Source organism: Cetorhinus maximus, chromosome 12 (assembly GCF_964194155.1).
Source record: "Cetorhinus maximus chromosome 12, sCetMax3.hap1.1, whole genome shotgun sequence".
In the NCBI taxonomy this organism is placed as follows: Eukaryota; Metazoa; Chordata; class Chondrichthyes; order Lamniformes; family Cetorhinidae; genus Cetorhinus; species Cetorhinus maximus.
Window position 1 is genome coordinate 123,888,084 of NC_135890.1, and position 23,905 is coordinate 123,911,988.

Genomic DNA, 23,905 nt, shown 5'->3' on the forward strand with positions numbered 1-23,905 from the left:
CAAAGTAAACTATGAGATCATTTTGAAAAGTAAACTCCCATCAAAAACTTAAGCAATAGGAGAATAAGCTAAGTAATACATGCCACTGTACTAGATTTGATCCCTGGTCTGACTTGTGTTAGATAACCTGAGCTAGGCCTGCAACGAAACACACTTCAGTCTGAACTGAGATGCTCCCAGGTGAACAGATGTGAGCCTAAAGCCTGCAGTCCAGGAAGTATTCAGGCTGACAATATGCAAGTAGGCTGACAAGCAGGAAGACTGGGTAGGCAGGTGAGAAAACAGATATACAGCAATGGAGAGAACAGAACAGAGAAAGGATCAGAGGGCAAAACTGGAAATGTACTGTTTAAGGGAGAGAGCAAGGGTAGTAGATGGATTACCACAGCTTCAGCAAAGGTGGTGTAGCCAAGAGGAAGGGGGAAGGGAGCTTTCTGAACAAAGTGAAAAGAACAAAAGCATTAGCGAAAAAAACCCACAGGCAATATACCCAATTCAATAATGTTGTTCTTCAGTGCTACCTGAAATGCTAATCTGTGTTTTCCCTTTACTGGCGCTGATTATTTTGCTCCGTATTTCAGACTCTTTGATATTTTCAATAATTTAAATTGCAGTTAGTGTCTCTGTCGGCTTTGATACTTGGCAGTTTTAGATAGTTAGCTTTGGGGAAAAAATTTGAGCGATATGATTGCTTCCTTGAAGCGCCTTGGGATGTTTCATTAAAGGAGCTATATAAATATAAATTGCTGTTGAATCAAAATACTTTGATTCGCTCACTTCTAAGTATCAGTATTTACTTCAGCCAAGCACTAGTTCTGTCCCACACTCTTGTAACACTTTAAGGGCACACACAGAGTTGTATGCAGCAATTAAAATGATTAGGAAACAACTTTAGGTCAGCAAAATATTAATTTTAACTACAATTAGCATTATTTCCAAAAACATCGTTGTTTCACACAAGAAGCTTAGCTCAACCATACAAATGAAATTTCACTACAGAGACGAGAGAAAAACCTTAACTCAGAATACATTTCCTGTCTGTATCAGTAAGCCATTATACCATAGGATCTTATCATGCTTTTTCACTACCTTATATGTAGCCTGTTGTCGACACCAAGAATGAATTAGTTAATATAGCTTTGCGCAATAACTAACCAACAGCAAAGATAATATTTCTGTGCAGAACAGAAATCTGGACTTACTAATCCTGTGTACTGCTTCACTTCCCTCCACCACAAGACATCTATCAAGTTGACAGCGAAAACCATAGATCTTTAGTGTACAGCTACTTACCCTGGTTGTACGCAACTTCCACTCGCTTTCAAGATTCAAGGAAGATATCAGAGAGGCAAAACTGACTTGTCGACGTCAATAACAGCTGCCTCACATACATGGTGTCTGAGGAAATGAACACAGATATCATGATTACTGTTGTTTACTTCTCCTGTAGGGAACATGTGTACAGTTTAACAAATACAATTTTTCTCTCTCAGTTTATACTTGGAGGAGCACTGATTCGATCACCCAGATACCATCTGAGGCAGTGTCAGGAGATCCAGAAGCTCCTCGCACCCGTTGACTCAAGCTGAACTTCCAACCTCCCATCAGTTCCAATACCAAGTCTGTTTTTTTTTCCCATATCAACAACACTGCTTGCTTTGCCCCACCTCTCACCCACCATAGCCTAAACCCTGATCTGTGCCTTTAACCACCTCAAATCAAACTTTTCAAATGCATCCATGAAGTGCATGTCCTTCAGATCGTCAAAGCCCCTGGCCTCTCAGACACTCTACCGATCTCTAATGGTCCACCTTGTCCCAGTAAATATCTTTGTCTTCACATTAAAATCCCTTTTGTTAGGTTAGCGATCTCTTCCAGCTGTATGCCCCAGGTGTACACTTCTCTCTTCTATTACCAGGATATTCTTCTATTTTCTTCATTCCTTTCATTAACAGCACTAATTCCACCACTATATTTTGTAGCCCTTTCCTATATCACTCTGCTTTGCCAGTGCTCTCCCCCCCCCCACCCACTTTCAAAAAACTCCGAAATCCTTTCTTCTGACTGTAATTTTGCCACTTCTCTGACCTACACAGATCCCCCTTCTGCTTGGCATTCATTCTTTTACTTCAAATCTGTAAAGCTGTTGAAATATCTCCTGGTGCGCGAGGAGAGCTTTGAACTAAAGATATCCAGCTGTTGTAGAATTGTTGCACAAACTAGGTTTGTATTTCCAGGAATTTAGAAGATGAAGGGTGATTTCGTCAAAGTTTTCAAGATGTTAAGGCGAACAGATAGAATAGATAGAGAGAAACTTTCTTCTGGTTGGAGAATCTAGGACTAGGGGATATAGCCTAAAAATTAGAGTCAGGCCTCGGAGGAGAGAAGTTAGAAACACTTGGACATGCAAAAGTTGTTTGGAACTGTCTGCCACAAACTGCAATTGATACTAGATCAACAGTTAATTTTAAATCTGATGTTGATAGATTTTTGTATTAAGGGATATGGGGCATGGGTAGTTCAATGGAGGTGGGGCACAGATCAGCCATGATCTTGCTCGATTGCAAAACTGACTCGAGGAGCAAAATGGCCTCCTCCTGTTCCTATATCCCTAGGCACTAGAATTTATTTACAGAAAATTAATCTTATGCATAGAGGAAAATCTTCAAAAGAATATTTTTTTAATTGAAACCAAAGTGATGAGGGATACATAGTGAAAAAGCGAGGAGCTTTTTCTCCCATGCAAATAATTCCTATGAAATAACAAATTAACACACAAATGGGCATGTTCCCCTTCCTGGACGTCACTGACCAGACGCATTTCTGAAATTACCTTATGGAAGATGATTGGCTTGAGAACTGCAAAACACTATTTCTGACAAATTTAGCTCCTGTTAGATCTGTACAGTAAAAGAGATGTTGCATTTGTGGCATTAATGCAATAACTGTTCTGAGGGGTGGCTTTATACACTGGAGCCCAAGGGACAGCACAGGAAGCATACCTTAATCCTCTACAAAGCAAGTGGGTCGATGGCCTTTCATCAGAACTGGGAAGTGTTTGCAATCTCATAGGTTTTAATCAATGACAGTGGGAGGGTTGAAAAGAATAAAAGAGAAGGTCTGTGATAGAGTAAAAGGCAAGAGAGGTAGTGGCGCAAAGCCAAAAGGAGTGGTAATGGGACAAGTAAAGAACTAAAGGATGTGCTGAGAGGAGATGTGAATAGGAGAATGATGAACAGCTGCCACCTGAAAGTGGAAACAAGGGAAAAACGAGGCCAAAACCAAAACTTGCAAAAAGAAAACAAAAATGGCGAAAGGGGTTACCCTCTGAAATTGTTGAATTCAGCGTTAAGTCCAGAAGACAGTAAAGTGCCTAATCAAAAAAATGAGTTGCTGTTCTTTTAATTTATGTTGAGCTTCAGTGGAACACTGCAGGAGGCCAAGCATAGAGAGGTCAGCCAGAGAGTAAGGTGGACAATTAAAATGACAGGTGATTGAAAGCTCAGGATCATCTTGCATACTGAACGGAGGTGTCACGCAAAATGGTCACCCAATCTGTGTTTGGTCTCCCCAGACAAACAAAGGACTGGCGAGGATAGCTTTGAACTAAAGATATCCAGCTGTTGTGGAATTGTTGCACAAACTAAGTTTGAATTTCCAGCAATTTAGAATGTTACAGCCTAAGTGGTGGGCAACCTATGTTCAATGTTACAAATCCACTGAACTCACTACCACTGCCTCAAAGAATATGGGGATCAGGTGGGAAAATAGCATTGAGATAGAAAATCAGCCATGATCTTATTGATTGGTGGATCAAGTTCGAGGGAGCATATGGTTCATTCCTGCTCATATTTCTTATGTTATTAGTTGCTGGAAGGTGTTCTGCAAGACAAGGCAGACTTAGCCTCATATGTTTAATAATTCACAACAGCACCTAAACAAGAAGTCAAATCCTGCAGATACTGGAAATCTGAAACAAACACATAAAGCTGGAAACACTTAACTGGTCAGTCAGTATTGTGGAAAGAGAAACAGGCAAGTTTATGACTCAAATTCAAAACAGTATATCCAAAACATTACCTTCTCTCTTCTCTCCACAAACACAGTGTTTTCATAATTTCTGTTGCTATAAAATAATGTTTTATAATAATGCTTGAATACAAGAGCAGGGGGGTTATGATGGAGCTATATAAAGCTTTAGTTAGGCCACATCTGGAGTAGTTTGTGCAGTTCTGGTCGCCACACTATAGGAAGGATGCGAATGCACTGGAGAGGGTACAGAGGAGATTCACCATGACGTTGCCTGGGCTGGAGTGTTTCAGCTATGAAGAGAGACTAGATAGACTGGGGTTGCTTTCCTTAAAGCAGAGAAGGCTGAGGGGTTCCTGATTGAGGTGTACAAAGTTGAGGGATGTAGATAGGAAGAAACTTTTCCCCTTAGTGGAGGGGTCAATAACCAGGGGGCATAGATTTAAGGTAAGCAGCAAGGGGTTTAGAGGGGATTTGAGGAAATTTTTTTCACCCAGAGGATGGGAGGTATCTGTAATTCACTGCCTGGGGGTGGTGGTAAAGGCAGGAACCCTCACAACATTTAAGTAATATTTAGATGAACACTTGAAATGCCATAACTTACAGGGCTACGGGCCAAGTGCTGGAAAATGGGATTAGAGTACATAGGGGCTTGATAATCAGCATGGACACGATGGGCCAAAGGGCCTCTTTCCATGCTGTAAAACTCTATGACTCTTCAACTTTATTTAACATCAACAATCTTTTTAAATGCTAACTGACTTGCTTCAGTCTTTCCTAGAACCATAGAAAAGTTACAGCACAGAATGAGGCCATTTGGCACATCTTGTTGTCCATGCCAGCCTGAGGACACCAGGTGCCCTTTCTAATCCCACCTTCCTGCACCCGGCCCATAGCCCTGCAGCTTACAGCACTTAAGGTGCAGATCCAGGTACTTTTTAAAAGAGTTTAGAGTTTCAGCCTCTACCACCAACTTGGCAGCGAATTCCAGACACCCACTACCCTCTGCGTAAAAAAGTTCTTCCTCATGTCCCCCCTACACCTTCTGCCACTTATCTTGAATCGATATCCCCTGGTTCTAGAATTCTCCACCAAGGGAAATAATTTGATCCTGTCCACTCTATCTATTCCCCTCATAATTTTGTACATCTCAATCAAGTCACCTCTCAGCCTTCTTTGTTCTAAGGAAAACAACCCCAACCTATCCAATCTCCCCTCGTAGCTACACTTTTCTAACCCTGGCAACATTCTTGTAAACCTCCTCTGCACTCTCTCCAGAGCTATTATGTCCTGCCTGAAATGTGGTGACTAGAACTGCACACAATACTCCAGTTGTGGCCTCACCAGTGTTTTATATAATTCCAACATTATATCTTTAATTCTATATTCCATACCTCTGCCAGTGAAGGAGAGCATTCCATATGCCTTCTTTACAACCTTGTCTACTTGAACGGCTGCCTTCAGGGACCTGTGTACTTGTACGCCAAGATCTCTCACTTCATCTACCCCTCTTAGTATATTCCCATTTATTGTGTAATCCTTGTAATTGTTTGACCTCCCTAAATGTATGACCTCACACTTCTCTATGTTAAAGTCCATCTGCCACTTTACCACCCACTCCACCAACCCATCTATATCATTTTGGAGATTATCGCTATCCTCTACATGATCCACTACTCGGCCAATCTTTGTGTCATCTGCAAATTTCCCAATCGTGCCCCCCACGTTCACATCCAAATCGTTAATATATAACACAAACAGCAAGGGTCGCAACACCGAGCCCTGTGGAACACCACTTGAGACAACTTTCCATTCGCAAGGGCATCCATCGATCATTACCCTTTGTTTCCTGTTACAAAGCCAACCTTTTATCCAGTTTGCCACATTACCCTGAATCCCATGGGCTTTTACTTTCCTGACCAATCTCCCATGTGGGACCTTGTCAATTGCCTTGCTAAAATCCATGTACACAACATCCACTGCACTACCTTCATCAACCCTTCTTGTCACTTCCTCAAAGAATTCAATCAAATTTGTGAGGCAAGACCTTCCTTTAACAAATCCATGCTGACCATCCCTGACTAGTCCATGCCTTTCTACATGACCGTTAATCCTATCTCTCAGGATTGATTCTACTAATTTGCTCATCACCGATGTAAGACTAACTGGCCTATAATTGTTTGGCATTTCCTTTGATCCCTTTTTAAACAATGGAACTATGTTTACATTTCTCTAGTCCTCCAGTAACTCCCCCGTATCTAGTGAAGATTGGAAAATCATCCTCAGAGCATCTGCTATCTCCTCCGACTTCCTTCAGCAGCCTCGGAAACAATCCATCTGGCCCTGGTGACTTGTCAACCTTCAAGGATTTCAACCCTTCGAGTACTTCCTCTCTCTTTATGACTATCCCGTCCATTATCTCACAGTGTTCCTCCTGGACTACTATATCTACATCCTCCCTTTCCTTTGTAAACACGGAGACAAAATATTCATTCAAAACCCTTCCCACAGCCTCTGCATCTACACACAAGTTTCTATCTTCATCTCTGATAGGTCCCACTTTTTCCTTAACTAACTTTTTAGCATTAATGTATTGGTAAAACATCTTTGGGTTATCTTTAACTTTACTTGCTAACCTTTTTTCATGCCCTCTCTTTCATTTCCTTATTTCCTTTTTTACTTCGTCCCTGCACTTCCTATATTCGTCTAGGCTGTCTTCAGTACTTAGTTCTTTGTGCCTATCGTACGCTTTCTTTTTCTGTTTGGTTTTCCCCTGTATTCCTCTAGACAACCAGGGGGGTCTAGATTTGGCAGTACCACTCTTATTTTTGTAGGGTACAAGTCTACTTTGTACAATTAGGATCTTGCATTTTTCGTGCTTCCCACTGGTTTTCCACTGTTTTATCCTCCAGCAGTGCTGTCTAGTCTACCTCAGCCAAGTCCCTTCTCATTTCTGCAAAATTTGCCTTCCCCCCAGTTCAAGACTTTTACTCCTGCCTTATCTCTGTCCTTTTCCATGGTAATGCTAAATTTAACTGAATTGTGATCACTGTCCCCGATATGGTCGCCAACTGTCACTTCACCCATTGCCCTTCTTCGTTCTCCAATACTAGGTCTAGAATTGCATCTCCTCTCGTTGGGTTTGTCACTAATTGGTTGAAAAAATTTTCCTGGACACACTGCATGAATTTTTCTCCCTCAGTGCCCCTTATATTGTTTGAATCCCAGTTGATATTAGGATAGTTGACGTCTCCTACTATTATTGCCCTCTTGTTCTTACAAGCAGAAATTTGCCTACATATTTGTTCTTCTATCTCCCTTTCACTGTTTGGGGGTCTGTAGTATACTCCCAGTAGTGTGACTGCCCGTTTTTTATTTCTAAACTCAATCCATGAAGCCTCGTTTGTTGACCCATTTAGTATATCATCCCTTCTCACAACTGGAATTGATTCTTTAACCATTAGTGCTAACTTCCCCCTCCTTTTTTTATCTCCTACTCTATCGTGTCTGAAGATTCTATAACTAGGGATATTTAGCTGCCAGTTTTGTCCCTCCTTTAGCCAGGTCTCCGTTATAGCAATGACATTCTGCTACCATGTGTCTACCTGTGCCCTTAACTCATCTACCTTGTTTGTAACACTCCTTGCATTGAAGTATAAACAGTTTAACCCCATCAATTTCCCTTGCTGGACACTTTTTAAACTTTGCTTCTCCTGTAACTCCATGTCTATCACAACGTCCCTAGCTAATGTTCTACCTTCATTTTTCTGATCTGAATCTGACCTATCTGATCCTACTCCTGGGATCCCATCCCCCTGCAACACTAGTTTAAATACTCCCCAACAGAACTAGCAAAAGCCCTCGCAAGGACACTAGTCCCAGCTCTGCCTGGGTGTAGCCCGTCCGGTTTGTACAGGTCCCAACTTCCCCAGAACCGGTCCCAGTGCCTCAAGAATCTGAATCCCTCCCAGCTACACCATCTCTCCAGCCACGTGTTCATTTGGTCCATCCTCTTATTCCTGCTCTCGCTAGCACGTGGAACTGGGAGTAATCCTGAGATTACTACAATTGAGGTCCCGCATTTTAATTCATCTCCTAACTCCCTGTACTGAGCTTGCAGGTCCTCATCCCTTAGTTTTCCTATGTCATTGGTACCAATGTGTACCACGATCACTGGCTGTTTACCTTCCCTCCCCAGAATGTCCTGCAGCCACTCCGTGACATCCTGGACTCTGGCGCCAGGGAGGCAACATACCATCCTTGATTCACATTTGCGGCCACAGAAGCGTCTGTCTGTACCCCTAACTATTGAATCCCCTATCACTATAGCCTTGCCACTTGTTTTCCTCCCGCCCCTCTGAGCAGCAGGGCCACCCACGGTGCCGTGAACTCGACTGCTGCTGCTTTCCCCTGAGAGGCCATCCCCCCCAACAGTATCCAAAGCGGTATATCTGTTAGAGAGGGGGGTGACCACAGGGGACTCCTGGACTACCTTCCTGAGTCTTTTACTGTTCCTGATGGTCACCCATTCCCTTTCTACCTGTGTAATCTTCACCTGCGGTGTGACCACCTCTCTCTCTCTTTTTTTTGGTTTGAGGAGGAGGGAGGGATGGAAACACTACAGCAATGTAATGGTTGGGGCTATTCCCTTCTTTGACAGTGGGTCCTCCTCAATCCCCTTCTGAGTTGCGGTGACTGCACTGACTTCTCCCAGAATGCTTCTCAGTCACTTCTCACTACCGCCCTCTGTTGGATGCACTAGCCCTTCTGTTTGAATTTCAGATCTCCAGAATGTTAAGCTCTTTTTATGGCAATAAAAAGTTGTGCGGATATAACATCTGATACAACCTCAGGACGTGCTAAATTACCTGCACTTTTAAAGTATTGTCACCACTGTAATGTAGGATATGTAGCAGGAAATTTGCTCAGAGCAAGATCCCACAAACAACACTGAGATAAATGACCAGGTTTTTTAGATGTTGGTTTAGGGAAAACTAATGGCCAGGACACGGGGAGAACGCCCCTGCTGTTCTTCAAATAGTGCCATGGGGCCTTCAAAGTAGGAGATCTTGTGGCACAGTGGGTAGCGTCCCTGCCTCTGAGCCAGGAGCTCTGGGTTCAAGTCCCATTCCAGATGGTCAAGAAAGGTACATTCATAACATAAGACCATAAGACATAGGAGCAGAAATTAGGCCATTCGGCCCATCAAGTCTGCTCCGCCATTCAATCATGGCTGATAGGTTTCTCAACCCCATTCTCCCGCCTTCTCCCCATAACCTTTGATCCCCTTACCAATCAAGAACCTATCTATCTCAGTCTTAAATACACTCAATGACCTGGCCTCCACAGCTTTCTGTGGCAATGAATTCCATAGATTCACCACTCTCTGACTAAAGAAGTTTCTCCTCATCTCTGTTCTAAAAGGTCTTCCCTTTACTCTGAGGCTGTACCCCTGGGTCCTAGTCTCTCCTACAAACAGAAACATCTTCCCCACGTCCACTCTATCCAGGTCTTTCAGTATTCTTTAAGTTTCAATCAGATCCCCCATCATCCCTCTAAACTCCATCGAGTATAGACCCAGAGTCCTCAAACGTTCCTCATATGTTAAGCCTTTCATTCCTGGGATCGTTCTCGTGAACCTCCTCTGGACTCTCTCCAGGGCCAGAACATCCTTCCTGAGATACGGGGCCAAATATTGCTCACAATATTCTAAATGTGGTCTGACCAGAGCCTTATAAAGCCTCGGCAGCACATCCCTGCTTTTATATTCTAGTCCTCTTGAAATAAATGCCAACATTGCATTTGCCTTCCTAACTACCGACTCAACCTGCAAGTTAACCTTAAGAGAATCCTGGACTAGGACTCCCAAGTCCCTTTACACTCCAGATTTCTGAATTCTCTCCCCATTTAGAAAATAGTCTATACCTCTATTCTTCCTACCAAAGTGCATGACCTCACACTTCCCCACGTTGTATTCCATCTGCCACTTCTTTGCCCATTCTCCCAACCTGTCCAAATCTTTCTGCAGCCTCCCTGCCTCCTCAATACTACCTGTCCCTCCACCTATCTTTGTATCATCTGCAAACTTAGCCAGAATGCCCTCAGTTCCTTCATCTAGATCATTAATGTATAAAGTGAAAAGTTGTGGTCCCAACACTGACCCTTGCGGAACTCCACTAGTCACCGGCCGCCATCCTGAGAAGGACCCCCTTATCCCCACTCCCTGCCTCCTGCCAGACAGCCAATCCTCTATCCATGCTAGTACCTTGCCTCTAACACCATGGGCTCTTATCTTACTGAGCAGCCTCCTGTGCGGCACCTTGTCAAAGGCCTTCTGGAAGTCCAAGTAGATAACATCCATTGGCTCTCCTTTGTCTAACCTACTCATTACCTCCTCAAAGAATTCTAACAGATTTGTCAGGCATGATCTCCCCTTGATGAAACCATGCTGACTTTACCCTATTTTACCATGCACTTCCAAGTATTCTGAAATCTCATCCTTAATAATGGACTCTAAAATCTTACCAACGACCGAGGTCAGGCTAATCAGCCTGTAATTTCCAGTCTTTTGCCTCACTTCCTTCTAAAACAGGGGGGTTACATTAGCAATTTTCCAGTCCTCTGGGACCCTCCTTGACTCCAGTAATTCCTGAAAGATCACTACTAACGTCTCCACTATCTCTTCAGCTATCTCCTTCAGAACTCTGGGTGTAAGCTGAAGGCAGAGAAGGTAGCCCTCGGCCAGCAGAAGCTGAAGGCAGAGAAGGTAGCCCTCGGCCAGCAGAAGCTGAAGGCGGAGAAGGTAGCCCTCGGCCAGCAGAAGCTGAAGGCGGAGAAGGTAGCCCTCGGCCAGCAGAAGCTGAAGGCGGAGAAGGTAGCCCTCGGCCAGCAGAAGCTGAAAGCGGAGAAGGTAGCCCTCGGCCAGCAGAAGCTGAAGGCGGAGAAGGTAGCCCTCGGCCAGCAGAAGCTGAAGGCGGAGAAGGTAGCCCTCGGCCAGCAGAAGCTGAAGGCGGAGAAGGTAGCCCTCGGCCAGCAGAAGCTGAAGGCGGAGAAGGTAGCCCTCGGCCAGCAGAAGCTGAAGGCAGAGAAAGTAGCCCTTGGCCAGCAGAAGCTGAAGGCAGAGAAGGTAGCCCTTGGCCAGCAGAATCTGGAGATCAATCAAGGCCTTCAGGAAAGGTTAGAGTTCAAGCTATCGAGGCTCAACTGCAGGCTGCAGGACCAATTTTTCAGCACCTGCACACAGAATGGTACGTGTTTAGATAACTGCAAGCCTTATGCAACAGCCATCTTCGTGCTTAACTATTACTTTTGCTTTCTATTGCAGCCCAAGGGCCACAGCAATCACGTGTGGGGACACTGCAGCACATGACCACGCTTATCAGAGCAACAGGCCTGCAAAGATCGAAACTGCACCCGCATTTATTCACACAGTTGGGGCAAGCACATGTGCGGAGGTGCTTTACACTCCAATAGATGGGAAGGTATGATTTTCTGAATGTTCCAGATAAAAACTGCGCCAGTACACACACACAGCATCCTTAAAGGTGATGGCTATCTAAGGGGGTGATTATACATCATCTTCATTCATGCAGTCTGTATATGCACTGTAATTTAGTCTGTATTACAGATCTTGCATGCAGAACACTGATATGTTCCTTTTTTGCCCCCTACAGGTTCAAGGTCTGGAGATCAGTGAGCAGCAATTATTTTTCCATTTGTTTTTTCTGTTTAATTGTTTTTCACTATTTGTTTAACGGTTTCAATGAATCAATGCTTATGTTTTCCCTCTTCCTCCTCCATCTGCAGCATGTTTCACTCGTCATTTGGAGAAGAAGGGGTTCAGCGAGGATGAGGTCTCAAAGTTTCAAAGCAAGTTGATCAGTTATATAACAGAGAAAATAATGGATCTGAACCATGAGCAAATTTAGCCTGAAATCAATCAGCATTTTGATGCTGTGCATGAGTTGTGTGTGTTTTCTCACTTCTTTCCCAGGAATAAAGTTGTTGATGCTTTACTGAAGCCGTCATTCTGAGTTTCTTTTTGCCTGTGATCAATGAGGAATTTTAATTTTGCCTGCTTGACATTTTTCACATCAAAATTTGCTCAGTTTTTATTAATAGTTTTTTATTTTCTATTTTGAGTGTTTTGTCTGACCTGCAAATCTGCAGAATCCCGCTCATTAATCTTGAGCATTTCCATCCAATAATTACACGGTGGAAGGGGGAGTTAATGACATCAGTTGATGCTCACCAGCAATAAATGTGGTAAATAAATACATATAACAATAAATGTAAGTGCAATATAAAGCACAGCAGCTGAACTGGAAAATAACCAGTTTGGACCAGTAGTAGCTATTGTTGCCAGTATTACTAGCACCACCCTCTGGCTTAATGGTACCATAACCAGTATTAACTAGCAATTTCTACTGGAGCGCCAGTTCTGAACTGTTCTTATTTCCCCGTTCAGAACTGGTTCCAGCTGGTACCCTTATTACTGGAACTTCCTTTTGGGTCAGCCATTTGATGAAAAGAAAATTGGAGCATCCACCATCACTATTCATAGCTCCAGACTACAATCTGAATGTGCAAAAGCAAAGGTTGGGGGGGCCAGTTCGCTGGATGACCAGTGTGGATCAGACTGATGCCAACGGCACAGGATTCGATCCCTGTTCCGGCTGGGGTAGGTTCAGGACCTGCCTCCTTGCCTATCTGTGGTGGTGGTCATGGGTCAGACCTGCCTTTGGGCAGAGAGCTGAAGATGATGATGATATTCAAAATCCACCCAAAAATGCAGACAGGGCCTTGGTTTAACCCCCAACAGTGTAACATTCCCTTGGTGCTGTGCTAGAATCTTGGCCTAGAATTTGTGTTAAAGTTTCTGGAATGGGACATGAACCAACAACCTTGTGACTCAGAGGCTAGAATTCTACCCACTGAGCCACGGCCAACATCCTGGATTAGCTTTTTTCTTCTATAAAACAAAATGCAATATACACTTTCATTGTTTTCCCAAAATTTTTTCTTTTGTGATGAAACACTTGCAGGCCCCCACTGGCTCACTTGTCTCTGCACCCAATAGGATAATTGTCCAAACTGCAGTCAAACCTCAGCTAATTTTTTTTCCTATGTAGGCTAGGCAGATACTGTTCACTTTAACAGAAACATAAGACCGTAGGACGTAGGAGAAGTCAGCCATTCGGCCCATCAGATCTGCTCCACCATTCAATGTGATCATGGCTGATCTGATAATCCTCAATTCCACTTTCCTGCATTCTCCCCATAACCCTTGATTCCCTTACTGATTAAAAATCTGTCTATCTCAGCCTTGAATATACTTAACAACCCAGCCTCTACAGCCCTCTGCGGTAAAGAATTCCACAGATTCAATACCCTCCGAGAAGAAATTCCTCCTCATCTCTGTTTTAAATGGGCACCCCCTTACTCTGAGACTATGCCCTCTGGTCCTAGGCTCTCCCACAAGGCGAAACAGCCTCTCAGCATCTACACTGTCAAGCCCCCTAGGAATCTTATATGTTTCTATAAGGTCGCCTCCCATTCTTCTAAACTCCAATGAGTACAGGCCCAACCTACTGAACCTCTCCTCATAAGAAAATCCCTCCATCCCTGGGCTTAACCTAGTCAACCTTCTCTGGACTGCCTCCAATGCTAGTATATCTTTCCTTAGATAAAGGGACCAAAACTGTTCACCGTATTCGAGGTGTGGTCTAACTAGTACCTTGTGTAGTTTTAGCAAGGCTTCCCTAATTTTATACTCCATTCTCTTTGAAATAAAGACCAACATTCCATTTACCTTCCCTATTACCTGAGCTTGTATGCTAGCTTTTTGAGATTCATGCACGAGGACCCCCAAATCCCTCTGTGCTGCAGCTTTCTGTAGTCTTTCTCCATTTAAATAATATTCAGCTCCTCTATTCTTCCTGCCAAAGTCTCACATTTTCCCACATTATATTTCATCTGCCAAGTTTTTGCCCACTCACCTAACCTGTCTACATCCCTCTGTAGACTCCTTGTGTCATCCTCACCGCTTGTCTTCCCACCTATTTTTGTGTCATCCACAAACTTCGTGATAGTACATTCACTTCCATCATCCAAGTTATTAAAATATATTGTAAGTAATTTTGGTCCCAACACTGATCCCTGTGGCACTCCACTAGTTTCAGTTGCCATCCTGAAAATGCCCCCCTTATCCCAACTCTCTGTCTTGTATTAGTTAGCCAATCCTCTATCCATGCTAATATACTGCCCCCAATACCATAGCCTCTTATCTTATTAAGTAGCCTTATGTGTGGTACCTCATCGAACACCTTTTGGAAATCCAAATATATTACATCTGCTGGTTCCCCTTTTTCTATCCTGCTTGTTACTTCCTCAAAGAATTCTAATAAATTTGTCAGGCATGATTTCCCCTTCATGGAGCCATGCTGACTCTGCTTGATTATATTATGGCTTTCTAAATGCTTTGCTATTACATCCTTTATAACAGACTCTAACATTTTCCCAATGACGGATGTTAAGCTAACTGGCGTATAGTTTCCTGTTTTTGTCTCCCTCCCTTTTTGAATAAGGGTGTTATATTGCCGATTTTCCAATCCTCTGGCACTTTTCCAGAATCTAAGGATTCTTGCAAGATTACCACCAGTGCATCCACAATCTCTAACTACTTCCTTTAATATCCTAGGATGTAACCCATCAGGTCCGGACTTATCGGCCTTTAGCCCCATTAGTTTCCCTAGTACGTTTTCTCTAGTGAGAGAAACACAAATGGCCATATTATCAGCATAACACAAATCCATAATGAAAGATGCAACCAATGTGAATTCCAACCAGTGATCGGTCATCATAACTACACTGAAGAGTTATGCAACCATAATGCACCTTGGATGAGCCTTCAACAGTGAGAAACATAATGGTTTGTTGGTTTCCAATGTAAACACAATGAATGGGGTTCAGTGTGCAACAAATAAAAAGCATCTGCAGATTCTTTGTTGGCACATCCAGGTCAGCCAGTTGTATTGACAAGTGACATGACGAAAAACCTATTCAGGAACAACGGCTGTGCAAAACAGTGATCCTTTGTCGTGCAATGCATAGTTAGATAAAATAAAATTTCAAATATTCTGCCCAGGGTGTACCATGCTCACCTGTCTGCTATTGGAAACCAATTTACAATCAAATTCTTGAAATCATCATGTGCAATATTTAAATTTTCCAAATGCTAAAACAGAATAATCCCACAAGAATGGAAAAAAATCAAAAGGGAGTGAAGAATCCATCTCTAAGACAGGTTTTAAGGAATGATACAGTAGCATTTAACTGAAATAAACCACAACAAAAATGGCGTTCAATATGTAAGTTTCATGATTTAGAAATTCCTGGAATAAGTCAATCTGAAAGCAGCTCCCTCATTCAGTGGCAGATTTTGCTGTCAGCAGTTTGATCCAAACATCACTGCAAGTACTGCACATGGAATTATTAACAATCAAGCTGTCATGTTATCCTGGCAAGAAACAGACTTTCCAGAAATCAAAGCAATCATTCACTTAATCTTCCATTCCCTGAAAACAAAATTGTTTTAACTATTACAGTGAGCAACACCCATGAAAGTATGTAAACACAAGAATCTTTAAGCATTGGAAATAATGAAGAAAAACTGGTTCCGAAATAACACCATGTGATATCAGCAAGTGAATGCTGAAGCATTTGTCTGATGCTCCCATTGTTATTTTAGTAGAGGCGTTGATCTTTTTATTGAAAAATAAAATATTTTAAAACCTGCACTAAATTGCAATCAATGAATTTCTGACAAGCACGGTAAACTTTCATGTGTTAATATCCTGAGGCTTAATATCACCAATATAGCAGGGCCATGTAATGTTGCACTTGATTTCCCACAAAAACAATTGTCACTGGGGCAGAGAGGGAGGGCTCGTTTTTTTTTTACATTTTAAGTCATTGAAGTGCAATTTGGTAATTGAGTCATCACAGGCTTTACCAATTAGTGCCCTGGAGGAAGGAACCAAAAATCAATTGTGTGTGCAGACTCCTGACCGAGGAGTGGTTTGCAAAGAATAAAAAGAAAGAAGACACTTATGTATAAAACACATATCGGAACACATGCATGAAAGGCAGGTAAATGCATTTAAGGCACCTATTCGCCATGATCTAATTGAATGATGGAAAAGGCACCTGAGATGCAACTTTGACATAACGTAGCTGTGACATGACTCTGGCCCCTCAGTTGCCCAAACAAAGCATTCTCAGTTAAACTACTGCATGGATGTGGTTGACTATGTTCTTTCACATATAAAAAAAAATTCACTCTACATCTCTCAGAGCAGCACAGGCCGAGATACTCGTGGTCACTGGTACATGAAGAACTTTCTCTGGATGGCCATATGACAAAATTCTAGCAGCGAACTCTTGATAGGTTAAATAGGTTTTCTCATGGTCCAGTATGTTTTATTAATATGTTATATTTGATACATATGTTATATTTAATTGACGTCAGCTGAAGAGAAGCAGCTGAAGAGAAGCAGCTGACAGGCAATTCAGGACAAAATTAAAAGTCACTTAGGCAAATGTGGGTTAATTAGGGAAAACCAGCACAGATTTGTTAAGGGAAAATTGTGTTTAACTAACTTGCTTAAATTTTTGGCGCTGTAACAGAGAGGGTGGATGAGAGCAATGCCACTGATGTGGGGTACATGGACTTCCAAAATGCATTTGATACAATTCCACATAACAGAATTATGAGCAAAGTTTGAGCTCATGCAATAAAAGAAACACTAGCAACACTGATACTAAATTGGCCAAGTGACAGGAAACAGAGAATGGATGTTTTTCGGGCTGGAGGAAGGGTTATAGTGAAGTCCCCAGGGGTTGGTCTTAGGACCCCAGCTCTGCCCCATGTATATTAATGACGTGGACTTTGGCTTACAGGGCACAATTTCAAATTTGTGGATGATACAAAACTTGGATGTATTGTGAACTGTGAGGAGGATAGTGTAGAACTTCAAAAAGACAGAGACAGTTTGGTGGAATGGGCAGACAAGTGGCAGATGAAATTTAATGCAGAGAAGTGTGAAGTGATTCATTTTGGTAGAAAATATGTGAAGAGATAATATAAAATAAAGGATATAATTCTAATAGAGGTGCAGGAGCAGAGAGACCTGGGTGTATATGTGCATAAATCAGTGAAGGTGGCAGACCGGGTCAAGTGAGCAGTTAATAAAGCATACAGCATCTTATGCTTTATTAATAGTGGCATGAAGTGCAAAAGCAGTTATGATAAACCCGTATAAAACACTGGTTCAGCCTCAACTGGAGTACTGCATTCAGTTCTAGGCACCACATTTAAGAAGAATGTGAAGGCATTAGAGAGGGTGGAAAAAGGATTCACAAGAGTAACCCAGAGATAGAACTTCAGATTGGAGAAGTTGGGGCTGTTTTCCTTAGAAAAGAGGAGGTTGAGAGGAGATTTGATAGAGGTATTCAAAATCATAAGAGGTCTGGACAGAGTAGATAGGGAGCAACTGTTCCCATTAGTAGAAAGAATAAGAGAGCACAGATTTAAAGAAATTGCAAAAGAAGCAATGGCAACATGAAGGAACTTTTTTTGTACGCAACGAGCGGTCAGGATCTGGAATGCAGTGGAGGCCCAGGTTCAATCATGGCATTCAAAAGTGAATTGTGTCACTATCCGAAAAGGAAAAATTTGGAGGGCTATGAGGAAAAGGCGAGGTAGTGGCACTTGGTGAATTGCTCTTGCAGAGCCAGCACAGACACAACAGGCTGAATGACCTCATTCTGTACTATAACCACCCTATGATTCAATGTCCTCAGGATATGAGCGATGCGGCAGGATTGTATTTATAAGCTATCCCTAGTTGGCCAATTTTTTGAGCAATTATTTGCACAACTGATTAACTTGCTGGGCTACTTTAGGTGGGATTTACAGGCTTTGGAAGCATCAGAATTGGGTTTCTGTGATCTGGGATATACATGATAAAGGGTGGGGTTTGAGTACAGCAGATAGAGTGCCTGGGTATGGGGTGACAAAGTGGGGGCTGCGATCTGGAGCTTTTGATATGGGAGTCTGGAAACTTGGAAACTGCATGTTGGCTTTATAAATCATACACAGTGTTGCGCTGTATTTGCTGACTGTGAGCTTATATATAGTATAAGGGAACTACATTCCTTAATAAGATACACGTGGTTCCTGGATCAAGGCTGGAAAAGCTACATGTGGTCATCCGTCCTCATTGTGTCAAAAGGTTGAACACCAGGTTCCAGGAAAGTGGCACCGAGCACAGACCAACTGTAAGTAGAGGAAAAATGTCACAACGACCTGGAGGAAGGGAAGGAAGAGTGGTACAAGGGAATGGGCAAAAGAGTAAATTCACAGGGAGTGGAAGCATGGGTTTAGAAACATAGAAAATAGGAGGAGTAGGCCATTCAGCCCTTCGAGCCTGCCCCGCCATTCATTATGATCATGGCTGATCATCCAACTCAATAGCCTGCTCCCACTTTCTCCCCATATCCTTTGATCCCTTTCGCCCCAAGAGCTATATCTAACTCCTTCTTGAAAACATACAATGTTTTGGCCTCAACTACTTCCTGTGGTAGCGAATTCCACAAGCTCACCACTCTCTGGGTGAAGAAATTTCTCCTCATCTCAGTCTGGAGGTCCAGCAAGAGGCTTGTTTTACCTTGGTAACTGAAATCATAAAGTGGGAGGACTCAAGCAAGCATAATAGGTAGACAATAACAAAAACCTATATATAGCTCCTTTAGAGTAATGAAACGTCCCAAGGCTCTTCAAAGCAGCATTATAAAACAGAGTATGACACTGAGTCACATAATTAGGTCAGATATTAAGTCAGATGACCAAAAGCTTGGTCAAAAGGTAGGTTTTATGGAGTGACTTAAAGGAGCAAAGTGAGGTAGAGAGGCTAAGAGGTGTAGGGAGCATATTCCATAGTTTGGTGCCTAGGCAAGCGAAGGCACAGCCACCAATGGCAGAGCAATTACAATTAGGAATGCACAAGAGGTCAGAATTAGAGGAATGCAGATCTCCTGGAGGGTTGTGGGGTTGGAGGACATTACAGATATAGGGAGAGGCAAGACCATGGAGGGATTTAAAAGCATGGATGAGAATTTTAAAGTCAAGATATTGCCAATGTATTTGAGCAAGCATGGGTATAATAGGGGAACAGGACTTGCTGCAAGTTAAGTCACAGGCAGCAAAATGACTGCCACTACGACTCCATTATTACTATTCCACATGGAACAATTCATCACATTAGATTATTTTATAGGTAATGGCCTCCCAAAGACAACACTTCTGGTACTGAAATAAAAACAAAAAACTGCGGATGCTGGAAATCCAAAACAAAAACAGAAACAGAAATACCTGGAAAAACTCAGCAGGTCTGGCAGCATCGGCGGAGAAGAGTACAGTTGACGTTTCATGAGGGTCATGAGGACTCGAAACGTCAACTGTACTCTTCTCCGCCGATGCTGCCAGACCTGCTGAGTTTTTCCAGGTATTTCTGTTTCTGTTTTTACTTCTGGTACTGATTTCTGCCCAGTAACACTGGGCTTCCTGGTGTCACCATCACTGGTTCAATTGAAGAATCCAAGTAGACAGTTGAGATCCTTAAGTACTTCTCTTCTACCATTAGTCCGCCTGAAACAAAATTAATTATGCAAAACGATAGTACATCTTACTGGTAGTGTAACAGTGCTGTACTCATTGATGTGTGCCACATAAATCATTTGAGCATCTTTCACTTTGAATGCTCTGTCCAATCAACTTTAGATTTCCCTTTTCTAACACTTTCTACAAATGTTGTATACATTTTTTTTAATTTTATGAAGCATTTGCAGAAAACAAAGACAAATTATTTGCAATAGGATGCATTATCTCATTTAAAAAGCACTTAGAAATACTATTTTATGATTAATATTGCCACATAAACTCATTACCCAAAATAAATAAAAATAAAAAATGTATCCTAATCCTGATCTGTCACCATGTAACCATCCAGCAGTCAATATATCTAGTCATGAATTATCACTGGGACATAGCTCATTCAATACAGTAAAAGCAGCATCCACCTTAGCCACTGAATTGCAAATTAAATGTTATAAGTACTTTGTATTGAACATTAAAAACTGCACCATGAGTATGACTCACCTGCTCCAAGGGATTGAAGTTAACATAATTTAATATGATGGAAATGTTCAATTCTTCTGAAAGATATGTGATTACATAAAATGCAGCTATTTTGAGATCTACTTGTGTTGACAATGAAGTAATTCTGTCTGCTGTAATTAAAAAATAATTTAGCCCCAATTGCAGCAAAGCTTAAACACCACTTAACCATTACAGAATCACAGAATTGTTACTGTGTAGGAGGCAGCCATTTGGCCCATCATGTCTGCACTGGCTCTCTGAGCATTTTAGCTTTGTGTCAATCTCCTGGCTTTTCCCTGTAACCATGCACATTGTTTCCATTTAAATAATCATCCAATGCTCTCTTGAATGCCTCAATTGAACCTGCCTCCACCACACTTCCACACAATGCATTCCAAACCCTAGCTGCTCGCTGTGTGAAAAAGTTTTTTCTCATCTCGCATTTGCTTCTTTTGCAAGACACTTTAAAACTGTGCCCTCTGGTTCTTGATCTGTTTACAAGCAGGAATAGTTTCTCCCCATCTACTCTGTCCAGACTTCTCATGATTTAGAAAACTTCTATCAAGTCTCCTTTTAGCCTTCTCCTCTCCAAGGAAAACAGTCCCAACTTCTCCAATCTTTCCTCATAACTTGAAGTGTCTCATTTGGTGGAACCATTCTTGTAAACTTCTTCTGCACTCTCTCCAAAGCATTCACATCCCTTCGATAGTGTGGCGCCCAGAACTGTGCACAATACTCCAGCTGAGGTCTAACCAGTGTCTTATATAAGTTCATCATGACCTCCCTGATCTTGTGCTCTTTACCCCTATTAATGAAGCTTAGAATACTGCCTGCTTTCGAAAGAGCTCTCTCAACCTGTCCTGCCACCTTTAATGACTTATGTACATATACACCCAGGTCTCTCTGCTCCTGCACACCCTTTAGAATAGTATCTTTTATTTTATACTCTCCATGTTCTTTGTACCAAAGTGTATCACCTCTCACTTCTCTGCATTGAACTTCATCTGCTCACTCCACCAATGTGTCTATGTCCTTTTGAAGTTCTACACTGTCCCCCTCACAATTTACAATACTCCCAAGTTTTGTGTCAGCCACAACTTTGAAATTGTCCCCTGCACACTAAGATCGAGATCATTTATGTACATCAGGAAAAGCAAGGGTCTCAATACCAACCCCTGGGGAACTCCACGACAAATCATACTCCAGCCTGAAAAATACCCATTAACCATTACTCTCTGTTTCCTATCCCTTAGCCAATTTTGTATCCTTGTTACTGTCCCTTTAATTCCATGACTTATGACTTTCCTCACAAGTCTGTTGTGTGTACTGTATCGAACGCCTTTTAGAAGTCCAAATGCACCACATCAACGGCCTTGCCCTCTTCAAAAAACTCCAGCAAGTTAGTGAGAAACAAATCCATGCTGACTCTTCCAAATCAATCCCCATTTTTCCATATGACTATTAATTCTATTCTGAATAATTGTATCTAGAACTTTTCCCACCACCGAAGTTAAACTGACTGGTCTATAATTGCAGAGCAGGTCTTTACAACATTTTTTGAACAAGGGCATAATGTTTGCAATTCTCCAGTCCTCCGGCACCTCCCCCAAATCCAGGGAACATTGAAAGATTATTGTCAGTGCCTCTGCAATTTCCACTCTCTCTTCCTTCAACATTCTTAGATGCATCTCACCTGGTCCCAGCTCCTTATCAACTTTAAGTACCGGCAGCTTATCCATACCTCCTCCTTATCAATTTTAGACCCTTCTGGTGACCGAGTTTCCTCCTCTGTCACCATGGCCTGGGCAGCATTTACCTCATAGGGAAAGGCAGATACAAAGTATTCATTTAACACTTCAGCCACGCCTCTTGCCTCTATGTGTAAATCCCCTTTTTGGTTCCCAATCGGCCCTACTCACAGAATTACAGAATCGTTATGGTGTAGAAGGAAACCATTCGGCCCATCGTGTCTGCACTGGCTCTCTGAACATTTTAACTTAGTGCCAATCTCCTGCTTTTTCCCTGTAACCCTGCACATTGTTTCTATTTAAATAATCATCCAATACCCTCTTGAATGCCTCAATTGAATCTGCCTCCACCACACTTCCAGGCAGTGCATTCCAAACCCTAACTAGTTGCTGTGTGAAAAAGTTTTTTCTCACCTCGCATTTGCTTCTTTTGCAAAACACTTTAATACTCCTCCTTTTACACCCTTTTACTATTGAAGTGCTTATAGAATACTTTGGGATTTCCTTTTATGTTAGCTGCCATTTTTTTTCATAATCACTCTTTGCTTCTCGTATCTGCTTTTTCACATCCCTCCTGAACCTTCTGCATTCAGCTTGGTTCTCAAATGTATTTGCTACCTGACACCTGTCGTAAGCACACTTTTCTTCTTTAATTTAATTTCTATCTTCTTTGTCATCCAGGGAGCTCTGGATTTGTTTGTCCTGCCCTTCCCTTCTGAGGGAACATACCTTGCAGTGCCCAGACCATCTCCTCTTTGAAGGTAGCCCATTGCTCAGTTCTCCCCGCCAACCTTAGTTCCAGTCTATCCGGCCCAGCTCCGTTCTTGCCCCAGTGAAGTGCGCTCTCTGCCGGTTAATTATTCTTACTCTGGATTGACCAATGTCATTTTACTATCATCCTAAACCTTATGATACAATGATCACTGTCCCCTAAATGTTCCCCCACTGTCACTTGATCTACTTGGCCCACCTCATTCCCATGAACCAGGTCTAGCAGTGCCTTCTTTCTTGTCGGACTAGACACACATTGCTGTAGGAAATACTCCTGAACACAATCTAGGAATGCTTGTCCCTCACTGCCCCTCACACTACCACTATCCCAGTCTATATACAGGTAATTAAAGTACCCCATTATAACTACTCTACGACGTTTACACCTCTGATTTCCTTCCAGATTTGTTCCTCTATATCCTTTCCACTAGCTGGTGGTCTATATATTCCACTGAGTAATGTAACTGCACCCTTCTCATTCCTTAGCTCTAACCAAATTGATTCTGTCCTTGAATCCTCTGACACATCCTCTTTCTCCAGTACTGCAATACTCTCCTGAACCAAAAACGCCACCCCTCCTCCTTTTTTCCCTTTCCTATCTTTTCTGAACACTTTGTAACCAGGAATATTTAACATCCAGATCTGCCCTTCCTTAAGCCAGGTCTCCATTATTGCCACAACATCATAACCCCACAGGGCCTGTAACTCCCTAATTTTATTAACTATACTCCGTGCATTCACATACATGCAGTGTAACCCTGATTTAGACTTCATTACTTGTTCCCTTACTCTGACTCCATCTATTAACTTACATTTCTCTATTTTGGTGCTATCTGCATCTCTCCCAGCATTCCGCACACCCTGGTATTACTTTATAATATTCTCTCCTGGTTCCCACATCCCTGCTGAGTTAGTTTAAACCCTGCCCAAGAGCACTAGCAAAACAACACGCAAGGAACTCAGTCCCAGCTCTGTTCAGAAGCAACCCTTCCGGCTTGTATAGGTGCCATCTCCCCCAGAGCCAGTCCCAGTGTCCCCAGGAATCTAAAACTTCCCACCTGCACCATCTTTTCAGCCACACATTTATCTGTCTTACCTTCCTATCTCTGTACTCACTTGCACGTGGGCACTGGGAGTA

The 23,905-nt window shown here is 42.4% G+C and overlaps 1 protein-coding gene and 1 long non-coding RNA gene across 3 annotated transcripts in view; one reads left to right on the forward strand and one right to left on the reverse strand.

Annotated features, from left to right (window-relative positions):
• pitpnm2 (phosphatidylinositol transfer protein, membrane-associated 2) overlaps nt 1-1,387 on the reverse strand; it is a 314,925-nt gene extending 313,538 nt beyond the window's left edge. For both annotated transcript variants that reach the window (XM_078554574.1, XM_078554573.1), the window contains exon 1: nt 1,294-1,387. The gene's annotated coding sequence lies outside the window, so the exon portion shown is untranslated. The remainder of the gene's footprint in view (nt 1-1,293) is intronic.
• Nucleotides 1,176-12,049, forward strand: LOC144687942 (uncharacterized). The gene is made up of 3 exons (XR_013578243.1): nt 1,176-1,394; nt 11,354-11,510; nt 11,703-12,049. It is a non-coding gene; the product is annotated as an uncharacterized LOC144687942 (long non-coding RNA).
• Nucleotides 12,050-23,905: the final 11,856 nt, after the last annotated feature.